Source organism: Alligator mississippiensis, chromosome 1, assembly GCF_030867095.1.
Source record: "Alligator mississippiensis isolate rAllMis1 chromosome 1, rAllMis1, whole genome shotgun sequence".
Lineage (NCBI taxonomy): Eukaryota > Metazoa > Chordata > Crocodylia > Alligatoridae > Alligator > Alligator mississippiensis.
In genome coordinates, this window is record NC_081824.1 from 315,498,456 (window position 1) to 315,514,428 (window position 15,973).

General features: G+C 39.9%; 1 protein-coding gene across 7 annotated transcripts in view; it reads right to left on the reverse strand.

The window, feature by feature from the left end:
• Positions 1-15,973, reverse strand: part of POLA1 (DNA polymerase alpha 1, catalytic subunit) — a 301,656-nt gene that overhangs the window by 227,311 nt on the left and 58,372 nt on the right. The window lies entirely within an intron of this gene.

Below are 15,973 nucleotides of genomic sequence, written 5' to 3' on the forward strand. Positions count from 1 at the left end.
ATTAAACTCATCACAGAACAGAAAATAGATCACAAAAGATTCCCAAAGTTCTTCACTCTAGTAACACTACTCTCCTCCCTAACCAAATATAGAGTACTAACAAATACATGTGCTGCAAACAGTGGACAAAAACAATTCTAGAATCTTTAGGTGTCCTGATTAGACTATTAAGCAAGTGAATGTGCTCTGTATTCATTGTTTCACCCTCGTTAAGGTCACTTCTAAGTATGACGTAGCAAAAGTACTATCAAATAGTACAACAAACCTAAAAAGCATAACCACAAAGTATACATTTTAATAGAACTGAACTGAGATCCTTCTCTGCTCCCTTTTTTTATGAAGTGGCATAAAGGGGCTCAAAAAGCCTCAGATGCACCAAGAACATAATTCCTCTAAAACAGGAACCAAGGAAGAAAAGGCTATCCACCTTAAATCCTGACATAGGAGTATGCCTACTGGAAGACAGGGACAGGATACTATTTTGTAGACAGCCTGCTCAGGGCCTTGTAAAATACACTGCAGATGCTGAGGCACTGGAGCACCCCAGAATCAGAAGACTGTTTTATCTATTCAGTTCCCTACCTGCAAGTTGTATGCTGCCTTCTCCCAGAAACAGCACAGAATCTATTTGTTTCAAAATGTCCTCATGTAATGCTTTACATAACTAACGAAATATGAATTCAGACTCTAATAATAGTACTCCTCAAAAATAATGAGAAAAGAGAACTAGAATTATAATTCTGAAAAATAAATTTAAAATATGAGACTCAGGTACTGCTGTTTTCAAACACATGACTTCAGGGGATTTAACCCTAGACAACTTCAATGATGGTTACATGCTAGTCAAAACAGTGCTTAAAAACACTATTTTGGTATTTTTATTTTTAAAAGGGGATGGGGTGGAAGAGATGGAAAAAAGTTCAAAGAATGGCAAATTTAAAGACTTGCATGAAGAGAGAAGAAACAGTTCATACAGTGGGCCTTTTTTTTCTTGGGGAAGAGGACAGAAGAAGAGAAAAATGAAAAAGGATTTACTAGAACATTTGCATCCATCCACTCCCATTACTCAACTGAAATTAAAATGAGTTGTTGAATTATGAAAAAGAAGTTTAGAAGGGGGAGAACCACAAACCATATCCAGGGGGAGACAGTAAACCATATCCAACTGGGAGGTGCCCAGTCATGAAGCTGTGTCCAATGTCTGCAGAAACAAAGGGGAATTTTAAGTCTTCACAGGACACCCACATATACCTTGCGAGGAGGTGGAATGAAGCCTAAGGGTTAGGCCAAAATTGCCTGTTATTAAATTTACTTGAAATGAAACTATTTTAAACACTACAATGATACAAATACATTCCTGGGATTTGGGGTTTAGAGGCTCTGTGTTAAAGTTAAGAGTAAATAAAGTTGCATCCTTCCACTTCAAAAAACCACTGCTGCATTCCATCATACCAACCACGCACATTTTAAGAGATGAAAAAGAAAAAACTGAGGGTTTAAACTACCTACTAAGCTGTGATTTACTCCAAAGCACTACCAGAAATAAATATTGTCTGCATTATCTCTCTACATTGTCAGCTGCAGAGAGATGTGCCCATATTCACACTGAGTCAGACAGGAGAGCAAACAGGAGTTAGTGGAACTGGGGTGAAAAAGCAGGAGTCAATGGTTCTCATACTGTTTATACAAAAAACAAGCAAATAAGATTCTGCTGTGATGACTACAGTGTGGTCATGCTGCCTGAGACGCAACTTACCTGCCCACAAAAGGAATCCCACTAACACAAAGGCTTCTCGACGACTGCCTGGCCAGCGCAAAATAAGACACCATTTGCAGTACCAATGTGAATGAGGCTGTTGACACAAAATCCCATTCCAGCGGTGACAAAAAAGTCCTTCCCGTAGTATTCCATAGCATACAGGCAGCTGGTTAGGTGGCTCATTTAATGCACTTTCTATGCTCTACTGCACAGTGAACAAATTGGGTGCTCTAGAGCAAGTAGTGTTGCACACTCAACCAATTGGCATTTTCATATATTTAGAGGATCAACAGGACTTCACTATACCATCAAAGTATTATAGAATTTAAGATCAGAAGTGATCAGCATAACCACACAGATTGACATTTCTTCCAAAAGCTGAACAAAAGCATATCTTTTAAAAAGACACCTGGTGATGACAAGTGTCCTTCCAGGAAGGACACTGAATGTCAAGCTATAAAACATACCAAGGTTTAATGTCTTAACTTCAATGTCCAGCCACTGAACTGTGTTTCTGTCAAAAAGCTTAAAAACTCCCACTCTTTCAGATCTATTTTCTATGAGCAAGTATCTATACGCAGGGATTAAATTGCTCTCAACTTCTTGATGATCCGAAAAATATTGAGCACCTTAAACCTCCCATCAAAAGGCTCCTTTGACAATCCTTGGAAAAAAATTGAAGAACCTGGAAAAATTTAAGGAAACCCATTTCATCAGTGACACCAATTCAAACCCATTGAAGACAAAATAGTTTTGCACAGAACCTGAGGCCTAAATCTTTATTAGTTGCAATAACAGTAATGAGAGACAAGGAAGGCCTAGCATGATTATCAGAGGTTGGGGGTGAACATTTGCAGAGGTGGCAGAAATTAAACAAAATAAAACCAAGTCTTGTTTACCTGTAGGCTTCCTTGGTTTGATCTCAAAAGTCAGCAAGAAACAATGCTGAAAATGTAATTTTTGTCAAATCTTTCTTCAGAATACAGTCACATTCCATTAACCTTCTGCTCACAAATGAAGCTTTACTATGAAAATTACTCATCATTTTAAGAGACATAAATAGAAATTGGGTCATTTTCAATTAAATGCATGATTAATTCAGATTTTTAAAAGAAGTTTAATTCATATGCTAGATATTTATTCTATTCTAGGAAAAAGCGAAATGACCTTCACTTTTCTAACAACTGGTATATACTGTCCAGCTATGTATACAAAGGCATTCTGTGTTTGCTTTGATCACTTTCACATGCTAGGGGTGGATGTCATTGTTAAACTGTAGCTATTGACATTGCTATCATTCTACAACAAAGAATTTATTAGTACAATTTAGGATTTTAATGTCTGCCATCTCTTGGATAAGCTTCTGTGTGGCACTGTAGTGGATAAAACAGGCACACTAACAGCCTCCAATATTTGGTAACTAACTGCCATGCAAGTAAGACACACTGACGATAATAAGATAGAAACTATAACCTTGTCAATTTGCACCAATAATCAGGAACGAAGCCACTTAATAGGTTAGTAATTTAGTGATAAACACATCACAGCAGATACTAACACAAACTTCAAATCTCCTCACTTCCCGCTAGTATCAAGAACATTAGCACCACTGGCCTAGAAAAATCCTGATATGCTGACTGGTAGTAATCAATCTACTTGAAGTTTGATACATAGCAAACCAAGTTTCATTAGTTTTAGACAACTAATGATACAAAAAACAAGACAAAAAGTAGTAGATATGAATATTAGGTGACTGAAACAGGCCCCTCCTCCAGCTGCAACAGGAAGGAGGACAAAATACTATTCCCATAATAGCCACTTACTCTTGAAACTTGTTAGTAAGCTTATGCCACTTAGACAAAACAGCAGACAATGCAAAAAAAAAAGTTAACTTAATGTTAGTTAGTAAAAAATACCTGGCATCAGAAACTGTGATCAGTTCCCAAAATTTGGAAGAAAAGGTCTGTTCATTTCTCCCCATTGCTTGTTAGGAAAAATGCACCTGACTTGGGGATATAGCAATCACTATACTGGAACAGAAAAAAGTCCAGTATTCTTCCAATGACCATGTCTATGACATGTGGCAAAGGAAGGTAGAAATAACTCAGTAATAGCATTTATCTTGTGCAAGCTCCCGCTCGACTTCCCAAAGTTGGTCAGAACCCCAAAAATATGAGCAACTATACAATTCTAAAACTCTCATTCCATTTTGTTTGAGCATTTACTCTTCTAACTGATATTTGTTATCCACAAAGATGTCAAGCTTTTTTATTAAATGTCACTAAGAATTTGGATTCGATGATAACTTTGGCAAGGAGTTCCAGAGATAAATTACACCAGAGTGAGAGAACATTTTGTTTTATCAGTTTTGACTACTCCATGAATGATGCCTTATTAGATTATAAAGCTCCCTACCCACTGTTCTATTCCATTATTTTGCACACTTCATGCCTGCCACTTAACTCACAGAAGACACTGTTTTAGCTAAATGCAGCACTGAAAAAAAAATCCTCTTCTTAGGCTTTAACTTCTAACCAGCTATAGATTTAAAAAGGGCTATTTCCTGCTAATACAATATTTATTTTTGACAGGAAGATATATATGCTTTATACTCAGCCAATATTGCTTTAAAATGCTTCTGAGAAAGAGATTTACCAAAAAAGACAAAAGAATGTATGTAATGATTATTTGAAGAGGGAAGATGGATAAAAAGAGAAAGAGAAAAAGAATCTGTCACCTCCTATTTAGATAACATATTTGTAACCTCATGTAATTTTTTTCACTACTTTATGCCACACATAACCATCTAAAAACAAAAAAAAAGATATACTTAGCAGCTCTACAAAACAATTAAAGCAGATGATGTAATGGAATTTTTCCTCTCTCTTCAGAAGTGGGTATGGCTACCAGTTCAGTTTTGTTTCCTTTATTTCTTGTTTTGGGCATTCACAGATTCCCTTCCACATAATAGGAAATGTCCCTGCGTTCTTCCCACCCCCCTTTGATGACATGGTCCTAAAGCAAATTTTGGCTGGGATGCAGAAACTGATAATTAAAGAAACTATTCACACATGTAAATCCAATCTTCTCAGAACAGCTTATTTTTCTGCTTAACATCAGGAAGTCAAAATCCAGGCAACACAACAGATAGAAGCTTCCACACTATATGCCTCTAGACACATGAGCTGCCAAGAGTATTGTCATACAGAACAAATTAAATAAAACTTACACTGGGAGTGCATAGAAACCCCGTGTGAAGTTCTAAGAACAATGCAGACTATTAATAAACTATTAACCTCGATTTTCCTCAAAGAGAAGAACATACTGATGGAGACAAAACAGGCTTCCCTTAAGTTAACAGGGAAAAGGCCAGGGACAAATACCAATCTGTACTGATACTTGATAATTGTGATAATCTACTATCATGCATGCCTTACATGCTCCTCACAGTAAAAAGAAGTTGCCTAGCTTAGCAAATAAGCTTTCTGTTATTATGCAGGCAAGTAAAGCCAAAAAACTATGCAGTGCTGCACGGAAGAATAGAAGGATCATGTCTGGAACACTCACAGAAATGCCTAACTTATCATGCTTTCCCATACCCAAAAACTACCGGAGAATGAGAAAGCATCACCTCTACTTTTTTAAATAAAAAGGCTAAAGCACTGGGAAAAATGAAATAGTTGATACAATAAAAGTTAATCTATTCCAACTGTGAAATTAATGGAAAGGAAACTGGGACAGCTGCACAGTCCAAAATTGGCACCAATTTTCAGAGAAGGAATAGGATCCCTAAAACTATTACTAGTGGGCTCAGGAATCTCTGGCAACAAATCAAACAGTTCTTAAAAAAAAAAAAAAAAAAAAAAAAGATTGCTGTAATTTAACACAGTATTTATGACAGACCAGACTGACACAAGCTCACACCCCAGGATGAAACAGACACACAAACAAAAGCCACAATTTATTATTTTTTCCTTGGTCAGCCTGTCATGAGTATATCTTCCTATTTCTTGGGGGGAAAGTCTAGAAGACTTGCAGCAGTGGGATTTTGGGTAATTATTCATTTGATCACTCTCATAGCTGAACACTGTCCAATACTAAAGCATTAGATGGCAGAAACTGGTGTCAGAGGGAACTTCTCTATATTTTTCCTTTAAAAGCAAATATGGAAATTCTATTTTCAATGCGACTAAAAATAAACTAAGTTGTAAAAAGGGATCTCCTGCAAGCCTGCAAAATTCAATGAACTTCTGTTCCTTGGGCCAAAGGCAATTGGAAAAGAGAAGCAATATCTTCTTCTAGCAAGGAGATTCACTATAACATTATGAAAGCTTCCCAGTGCCATAGCTAAAGCATGTCACTTACTGGATAACATGAGATGGAAGGGAAGGAATCAGTTAAAACAGAAAAAAAAAGTTTACTTACAATGAAAAGATGATCCACCTCAATCAAAGCCCCCCCTGCATAAATGTTTGCAAATGGCTGAAAAGTATGTTCAAAAAATGAAATATTGAGAAAAAAATGCACTGGTTCATTTCACCAAGTAGCTCACATGCAAATGGAAACAATTTTGTGTGTGCCAGCTTTCTACCAAACTCTGCACTCTTCTTTGTAAAGGCTGATAGAACATCTCTCATAGTATCAATGCAAGGCAATTTTTATGTATGTACAGATTAACCTAATATAATTTCCAGTGACAGTTTTCATGTTTCTGAGCCCTTAAGTTTCCAAGATATTTTTATTCTACAATAATGTTTTAATGCACTAAATTAAAATACATCTTGTAACAAGCCATACATCAGAGTTTCATGATTTACATAAAACGACTTCCACTGAACTAAAACAGCAAGTGACAAATACAGTAAACTAGTTCCAGATAACCTTTACATAACTGGAATGATTACACCACACTTAAGCAGGAATATGATCTCATACTTAGAACCTACAAAGTAGCTACCGAGAATGGTACATAGGTAAAAAAAAAGTAAGAAGAAAATGGTGAGGGCCATGACAGAGAATATGTAGGGGATTTAAAAAAAAGGAGAAGGAGAAGAAAAAGAAGTTATGTAAAGCAGGTAATCTCAGTCAATTAGACCCTATACTGATCTTCTTGCAATCTACTTAGAGGTGAGTAGTAGTTAATAACTTCAGTTTTCTTCCAATCCCTTAACAAGGAAGGAATGGCAGTTTCAAAATCATTACTGCTCTGTCATCCTGGACCATTGCCAAAATGTGGGGCTTCAGAACACCTGTCAAAAAACATGTTACTCATACAAAGCAGGTTTGGTTTGGTTTTAATCTGGCAAAAAATGTCAGAAATTAAAAACAGGTTATGTTCAATAAAACTTTTTGTAAGGGCAAGAAGGTTCTTCAACATAAAATCCAAAACATTTGTATCAGCACTGATGAAACTGTATACATTTGGAAGATGAGCTAGATGATGTAATAGTTCTTTTTCCATCTTTAACATCTATGATACATAGTAGCATATGCTAACAGTCCTAAACACTTGATGGACAACTGGAAAAATGTCAGCTCTAAACACCTCTCTTTAATCAAGCCCCTTCAAGCAGGATTTCAGTCTTAGCACACCTATTTTTGTTTAGTTCAGGTTTAACTTTCTTTAGCTATCAGTTTAAAATATGAAATCAGCTATTAGCCAAAATGTGAATAAATCTTCCTTAGTGTAAAATTTGGATTAACATTAATTAAATTATTTTAGTTTAAAGAAACTGAGCAATAAATTCCTTTTTAATATAAGGAAGTTTTCTTACTGGGTTAAGAAAGGATACAAGCCAAACCATATGAGATTTATGATTTTAAAAGAGATATTAAACCCACTGATATGAACATTAAAACATTAGTTGTCACTGAACTGTTGTATTTGGAGCTCAAGGGGCAACACTAAACTTCTGGGGTCAAATTCTAACCACTGTGAAGTTAATGAGAGTTTTGCCATTCACTTCATCACAACCAGAAGTTCACTAAGGATTCTTGACAGACTATACTTCACAAGATAGGTTTTAGATTAAACTAAAAAAAAAGAAGAAAAGAAAGGATTCTTGCACTCCAGCTCATTTTTCTAATAGTCAGATTTTGCCTCAAACTATTGGGATCTTCCCACTAAACCTTCATGCCATTCTTACAACTAGAAATATTAACAAGCAATTTTTTTTTTATAATGGGGTAAGTTTGAGAAAAGAACCAATCCAAAAATCATCTGCCCAATACCTACAGCATTCCTTAGTACTAGTCAAGATGTAACTAGGTTTCCTACAAAAATATATTAATATCCCATTACACATTAAGAGAAAAATCAGCCTACAAAAGAGTGGTTGTAGTAACTTTGATTCTTCACACTTCTGAGGTGAAATCCTAGTCCTACTGAAATCAATGGAAGCTTTGCACTTGGATTTCACCCTTGGCAATTAAATAAGCACTCTCTAAATTCAAAGGCAGTAGATTTATGGGTGTCTCAAATGATCACTGGAGTGGTTTATCAAATTGAGCATCTGATCAAGAAGCAGTTAGTAATTATTCTAGATAAAGTAATATATTATGAAAATATGGACTGAAATGCAGGACTTGCATCGCTCTGCAACACAAACATTTTTCTTAGATATGCACTGAAAACAACCTTAAAACTTGTCCTTCACCAATTTTTTCTGGAATTCCCACTAGTCTAATAGCAAGAGTTTAAAGCAGACAGAGTCCAAAGTTGTCAATGTGTACTATGAACCATGTACAATTGAAAAGAACACCTTAATACTGTTTAGAGAACCCAGACCAACTAGCTCCAATGGAAATCAGGTGCTATCTTTTATAATCACCGTGCATGTTGACCAGGAATCCAGGTTTTCCGTTTCCCATGGAAAAACAGAGTAAAGCACAGATTTTACCTTTTACCAGAGGCAAACACAGATTTCTCGGTACCGGTAATATGTAAAGCACAAAGCTAAGCAGACACCTGCAGAGACTGCCAGAGCTGCAGCCAGGGAGCAGAGGGAGGGGCCAGCCCTGCGGTGGAGCAGAGAGCCCCGCCCAGCCCAAAGAGCATGCTGGAGGACTCTGATTTAAGTTGAAGCAGTCAGGGGTCTGGGACAGACAATGCATAAACCGGTTTGAGCCAAATCAGTTAAGTCTGATACATTCAACCAGGTTTTTCTCAAACTGGTTTATATGCAATGAACATCTGTTCTGTTACAGGTTTAAACCAGTTTCTGATCACTCCAAGTGGTTTACGTGTAATATCTCTCCCTAGCCTTAGAGTAGGCATATCAAACATTGGGCCCACAGGCATGGAGCTGCTATAGACAACCCTTTGGACTACCAGCAGGACACTGGAAGTTGGGGGCACATGTAGACCACAGAGCATGCAAAGATAGAAGAGTACACAACAGCAGTAGTGCCTCCACTTCCCCAGGGCACATGGCCACCATGTGCTCTACTAGTGCCACTACTGTCTTTTGCCCCACTCTAGATCCAGCTAGAAGCACAAGTCTGACACCCCTGATTTAAAGCCATGGGTACAATAAAATAACAATGTCAATTCCACAGATAACCAAAGGGATTGAACAATCTGTGTCTTGCGTACTTTATAAGTGTGTTCTGATTTCAACTCTCACGCTGTTGAAAGTGCAATTGCAGGAGGTGCCAGAAATTGTTCCATGTTATCTACAGGAAGCCAATGAACTCCTATTCTCAGTCAGCCACAGGAAAATCTCCCACTGGCACAGGAAATGTCAAAGAAACCATAAGGATGAGCAGCATGCAGCAAAAATCTATTTTTGCTGTGACAGAACTGAAGTGCTATAAGGTCTGTTTGGCAACCTCTTTTGTTTGACCAACTATGCAATTTGTTGGCCCAGTAAAAAATATTACTAAACAAACCTTGCTGAGTGAGCATTTCTGAGCACAGATCCTGAGCAACAGGAAAAATTAAATTATTTGTTTACCTGAAATTTCCTTTCTTTAACACTGACAGAATATCATTACCCAACTGCCCTCTTTCCAAAGATATATCGATCTAAGTTTGAGCTGTCTGGCACATAAAAAAAACCTGAGACTTATCAATGTAATATACAGATGGAACATCTTATCTCTAGTATCTGTGATGATCATGGACATGTTGAACTTGCCCCACATTATTACTTGTCCAACTGGATAAGAAACTTTGAACTTTTACTGAGGAAATTAGTACTCATGAATGAAGGGAAAGTCATCGAGTACCATCTCCTCCAACTGTGAATCTGTGCAGAATGACAACATTCCCAGGAGACATTTGGGAATTTGGGATTAAGCACCTGGTTCTATGAGTAGCAGAAAGACTTTTTTTCAAGTTTACCTTAGGAGACAGGCAATTTCTACTTTTATTTCTAAATTTACACCCGTGAATTCACTAGGAAGAGTGATAACCATAAAAAGCAGGTGACCTTATTCCTAATTTGGTAAATTTATTGTCTTCTGAAAACTTGTATTATTTGGGTATCTGAAATCAACCTCTTATACAGCAGATAATATTATCAGGAGCCCACTTCAAAATAAAGACATATTAATAATACTAATATTCTTAGGAATAACATAGGTATTAGGGCTGTGTGAAGCTTCGGTAGCTGATTCGATTCGGAGGAGATTAGGCCCAATTTGGGGACCAAATCTCCAAATCTGAATCAAATTAGGAGGCCAAGAAAATCTCCGAATCAATTTGAAGCATCCAAATCAATTCACAAAAGCTTCAGAAAAGATCTGACTGATTGGGAGATTCGGCCATAGACTAAACAAGCAGCTAACAGTTGCCCCCAGATGGTAAATCTGTTGGGGTTAGGGGAGAGGAAGGAAAGGGGTGTGAGTGAGGGAGGGATTGGGGCTGGGACAAGCTGCCCACCCAGGGTGGGGGGGTGCGTTACTTGGGGAGAGGGGTGAGGGGGTGTGGGATGCAGGCACAGCAGTGCTGGCAGCGGGAGGTCTTCCCTGCTGTTGCCCAGAGACACCCATGCCTGCATCGCACACCCCTCCTCTCCCTGTGCTGGCTGGGCAAGTGGCAGCATGGCATAGCCCCCGCAGCTCCCCCCACTGGGGCAGAGGCAGGCACAGCCGGGGGAGCCGTGGGAGAAGCCCCCATGGCTGCCCTGCCCAGCCCCATCCCCCACCCGGACCAGCTGCTGGCACTTAAAATTTTAAGGAAAAAAAAAAAAAAAAAAGCCCCGCGCTCCTCACCGGCTCTGGCAGCAGCCATCGGGGCCACTGGGCACTCGTGGCAGAGCGTTCCTGTGCAGTGTGGGATGGGGCAGTGGGGGGCAGCAGGCATCCCCGCCCCCGCCTGGCACCTGCGAGGCAGCTGCCCCATGGTCACAGGTGCAGCGTGGCTGTCTGGAAGCTGGGATGGCTCCATGTGTCAGCCAGAGCCCAGCACCGCTCAGCCCCAGGGGCCCCAGCACCCAGTGCCCTGCCAAGCCATGCTGCATCCGTGCCATGCGGCAGCTGCTTGTAGGTGCCTCATGGGGGCGGAAGGAATCGCCACTGTCCCACACTACTCCACGCTGGGCAGGGGGACTCTGCCACAAGCTCCCAGAGGCCCCAGTCGCTGCTCCTGCAGCCAGTAAGTGCAGGGCTTTTTTTTTTTTGTGGTTTTTTTTAATTGCCAGGATGCTGGGGCCAGGCGGGGCAGCCAGCAGAGGCAGGGCCGGGCGGAGGGGGAAGAGATCAGAGGGAGTGGGGGCTGGGCGGGGGGGGGCTCCGCCACATGGCCCCAGAGCCCCCACAGCTGCTGCTACTGTCGGTGAGTGCAGGGTTTTTTGTTTGGTTTTTTTGTTGCCAAGCTGCTGGAGCCAGGCAGGGGGGCCATCAGGGGCAGGGGCTGTGCAGAGGGGCGCTCTGCCAGGAGACCTTAGAGCCCCCACAGTCCCTGTTGCAGCTGGTGAGCATGGGGCTTTTTTTTTTTTTTTTTTTTTGAAGTGCCGGGACTAGGCTGGGGCCAGGTGTGGGGTGGGGCCAGGCAGTGAAGCCACGGGGGCTTCTCCAGCAGCTGCACTGGGGAGTGGCAGGCACAGCTGGAGGGACCACCTGGCTATTCCTGCCTCTCCCCACCTGATCCGAATCACTGAATCAGCGCCAAATCTTCAGAAGCTGATTCAGCTGAATCAATTCGGGACAGTGATCCGAATCTCCGAATCTAATCACTGTCCTCCTAATCCAAATCGAATACTTCCCTATTCACACAGGCCTAATAGGTATTGTTGAGTCTCTAAACAGCTAACATTTTTGAATTGCAAGTGCCTGTGCCCATGTTTTCTAGTTCATAAGGTACAGGAACATAATGGTAAGATGGGAAAACAAGCAACAAAAAATAAAAAGTAAGGTAACACAGTTAAAAGTTTCCCATCCTAAACATTTTTCAGTTTTTGAAAAACATGAAGGTTCCTAGCCAAAGAACAGAGGTTCTGGGACTATCTTTAAATTGAAGCAGTCGGGACATGAAACCTAAACTCATTTAAAGACGTCTCTTGATCATTTCATGCAGGGATTATATGATACATCTGCTTGCAACAGGGGCTGCATCCAGGCAGTACTGTTGGTACTTAAATTTTTGGGCCTGTTGAATCATCTCCTTGAGACTCAAATATCTCTAACCTTATACTTGGAAGAGAAGACTGCTGGCTTTTGATGTAGAATCTTTAGTCCTGTTATACGACCTAATGGAATTTTTAAAGCAGGGGCAGGTGACCCCTGGCACACGTGCTAGATCATGGTATGCAAAGGCATTTTGCTTGGCACACATCCTTCAGGGAAGGAGCCAGGGTTGTGCTGCCACAACAAGGATCAGGCCCCATAGTTTCCCTAACGTCTGCCCCTGGCACATCAACATCTTACAAGTCAAAGTTATGAGTGTTTTTGGCACTCTGCCCAAAAACGTTGCCAACCCCTGTTCTAAAGCATAAGGCAGCACTTTTGACTACCAGTTCACCAGTCTGTCATTGCAATATTTAGAGATAACCCTTTTTTCTTGTGTTTTTCAGCATCTAAGCTACATGTCTCCTCAAACGTTATATTGGATGGCAGAGCTCTAGTGGAACTGTGGATGGCAGTAAGAAGGTTGCTTCTAACAAGACATTAAAGGCACTGACAGACATGAAATAAAAACAAACCAGCGCTTTAATGAAAAAGGAAGTGCATTATTAGTTTGACCTCGCTCCCCAGTGTCTGTATAGATGGGGCACTTCAGCAGAGCTTTTTGTCACTTTTATCTAATAGCTGATTCAATCGAAAAGCCACAATGAAGTGCCTAATCTATACAGATATTGAACAAGCCGGATCAAGCTAATGCAATGCCTCTTCTGGACATGTGCTATGCTTGGCACGGGAGCATGCCAAGCTGAAAGTAAAGCACTGTTTTTTTCTGGTTTTCATGTCTGTAAGCAGCCTAAGAGGACTCACTCCCCAGCTTGTGTTCTTCTACCTGTCCCACAATTATACTATAGAAAGGAGATCTGAAAGGCTGTTGTAGGCATGGCAGGATAGCTCTGGTGAAAATATACAGCTATGCTTTAAAAGAAGATGGGGAGACAAGATTAAAGGGCCAATAAAATGAAGTCTAGAATTACATCCTGAGAGAAGAATTACATCCTGGAGAAGATGTTATTATGCAAAAAGAACACTGATTTAGGAAAATGGCAACTACGTTGGGCCCACCCATCAGCTTGGCAACAATTCTAATGCCCCACAGAAAACAGTCTTCAATGCAGGGAATCCTGAATTGGGAAACAAACGCATCTGACTCTCCGCAGGAAGACTGTCTTTCAAAGAGAGTGACGGATTGACCTTACACTGATTGTCATCAGTGGCCTGCACAGAGCTGGCTGGTTACACAGCACTGACTCGCCTTGTTTCCAGTTGTTAAATTACATTAAAGGACAGCTAAAAATACATAAAATACTTTCCTATTACTTTATCCATGCAAGCAATTGCTGTAGTTACCAGAAGAGAAGCGTCCCAAGAAAACTCCTGTTACGTTTGGTCCACAGCACAAAAACGTTTGACAATTAAATGTATTATAAAACCAACTCACTAATGCAGTGTTTGGCTTGGAAATACTGCAGAGAATGCTTGTTAGAGAAAAACCCATTTGATTATGAAAACATAATTAATGTAAACATTTCCACTGACTTTTGGTGTTGGCAAATACTTGGGCTTAACCCATCCCCTTAAAAAAGCATTTTCCTTCAAGAATATCTAAAACTTGTACAAATAGGCCTGTGATGCCCCATGTTTCAAATTAAAACGAAATAACCACACACTGATACTCTATATTATCAAGTTACAGGTTATCACAAAAAGATCTGTCTGAAATGCAGTGAGTATAATCATTTAATGACATAAATTAAATACTTAATTGATTAATGATCTCAAGGTCTCTATCGCCATCTAGTGAAAAATCACTACAATTACGACACTAGCCATTTTAGACATTATATTTTATTCACTGGAATCATGTACACAAGCAAAATTCATACTCCCCAAGTATCTCTGCTGAGGGCTAACCTACACATGCAAACAGGTCTACCAATCATTGTTAAGTTTACATCACACATCAAGCAAAGCTGACTGAACAAAGCACTATCTGAAGGCATGACTCTTCAGAGCACTTAGCCTCTCTAAAAAAATGCTTCTGCTCATTCATGTATTGCTCCCACTCAACAGATGCAGACTTAGGGTCCCCTTTATAAAAATGATTCTTTTCACAGTAAAAAAGGAGATAACTTCTAGCATATCAATATGACTGTAAAATGAAAATACATAAATTATAGGACTATTTAGTCAAAGCACAATACAAGCGCACAGTATATACTTCTAGAATGTCATAGAGTCAAGCCTGCATCTTGCCAAAATATTACTAATTAAAATTACTTATATACTCAGCTATCTAGTGCTTTAAACAAAAGTATCCAGCCTTGTGTATCTGTCATACTGAAAAGGCCTACTATTTACAGAGGGGTGCTGTCAGCCACCAAATGGCTTATCACCTTTGCAAAAAGTAGCGTTTCAAAGTCTACACTGCACTTATCCTCGAAATGCACTTCCCTCCTTTTTTTATTAAAATACACTGTTATACCTTCTTCAAGGTTAACAAAAATATAAATTAAAATAGTAACCCAAGTTGTGCCTTAAAGGAAACTATAATTTTGTTTCATGTAAAGGCTTACTGAGATCCCACTGACCTGCTTCACAATCTACTGAGACTAGTATCTCAGGACTTCTGAAAACTTACCAACTCATGTGACATATTCTGACCTTTTTAGCTGTCATATGCACCTTTATCACATTTCATAGAAATATATTCGTTTTCTTGGACTTTTATTTTTTTTCTTCCTGCACCTGCTGATAGTGACAGCCCATTGCTCCGGCTGCTAAAAGTAATATGTTTCATTACTGTTTGTTGATAAGTAGAAGGTAGGCACTAAGAAGTTAATGTAAAAAAGGGTTTAATACTCCATTCTTTCTGGCTAGAATTTCCTAAAAAGAATGATCATTATTTCTATAATTTTAGAAAGAACTGTCCATTGAAAAACTGATCTAGGTAAAAACTACTAATTAAATTATTATTAATTTCCTAATTTACCTTCTGTCTTCCCAGAAAAAAAAAACTCTACAGAAATGGCTAATGTAGTCTATTTTATCAGTACCTACCATACATATACACCATTATGACCCAATTTTCATTCCAAAAAATTCTGAAGTTATTCAAGCACAGTTCATTTTACCCCAATAATAAAAAGACAAGAACTTAAATATTATAAATCAAGTTGACAACCAATGGAGCAGAGGTCAAGTCTGACCCTCCCAGCACTGCTGCCGCCCACCCCGAGCCCAGCCACTGCCAAGAGCCTTGCGCAGCCCTGGCTCCAGTCCACAGCTGCAGCCCACCTGCCCCTCCCTGCGCAGATCCAGGAGCACCCCACCCCCAACAAGCTGTTGCTCCGTCCTGCAACCCGCCCCACCCCGGCTAGGCAGTGCCTGCCTCGTCCCCTCCCTCCCTCACCACGGAATGGGGGCATTGATCTGCCCCCCATGTCCATTCCCTCCACCAACAACAGAATTACCAGCTGTACACAGCTGTATCGTAAACCAGATCGGTATCACCTGATATGCCTCCTTAAATACCAGCTATCAGTATCGGCCCCCAAAATTTCTATCGGTGCACCCCCAATTTTAGTATTT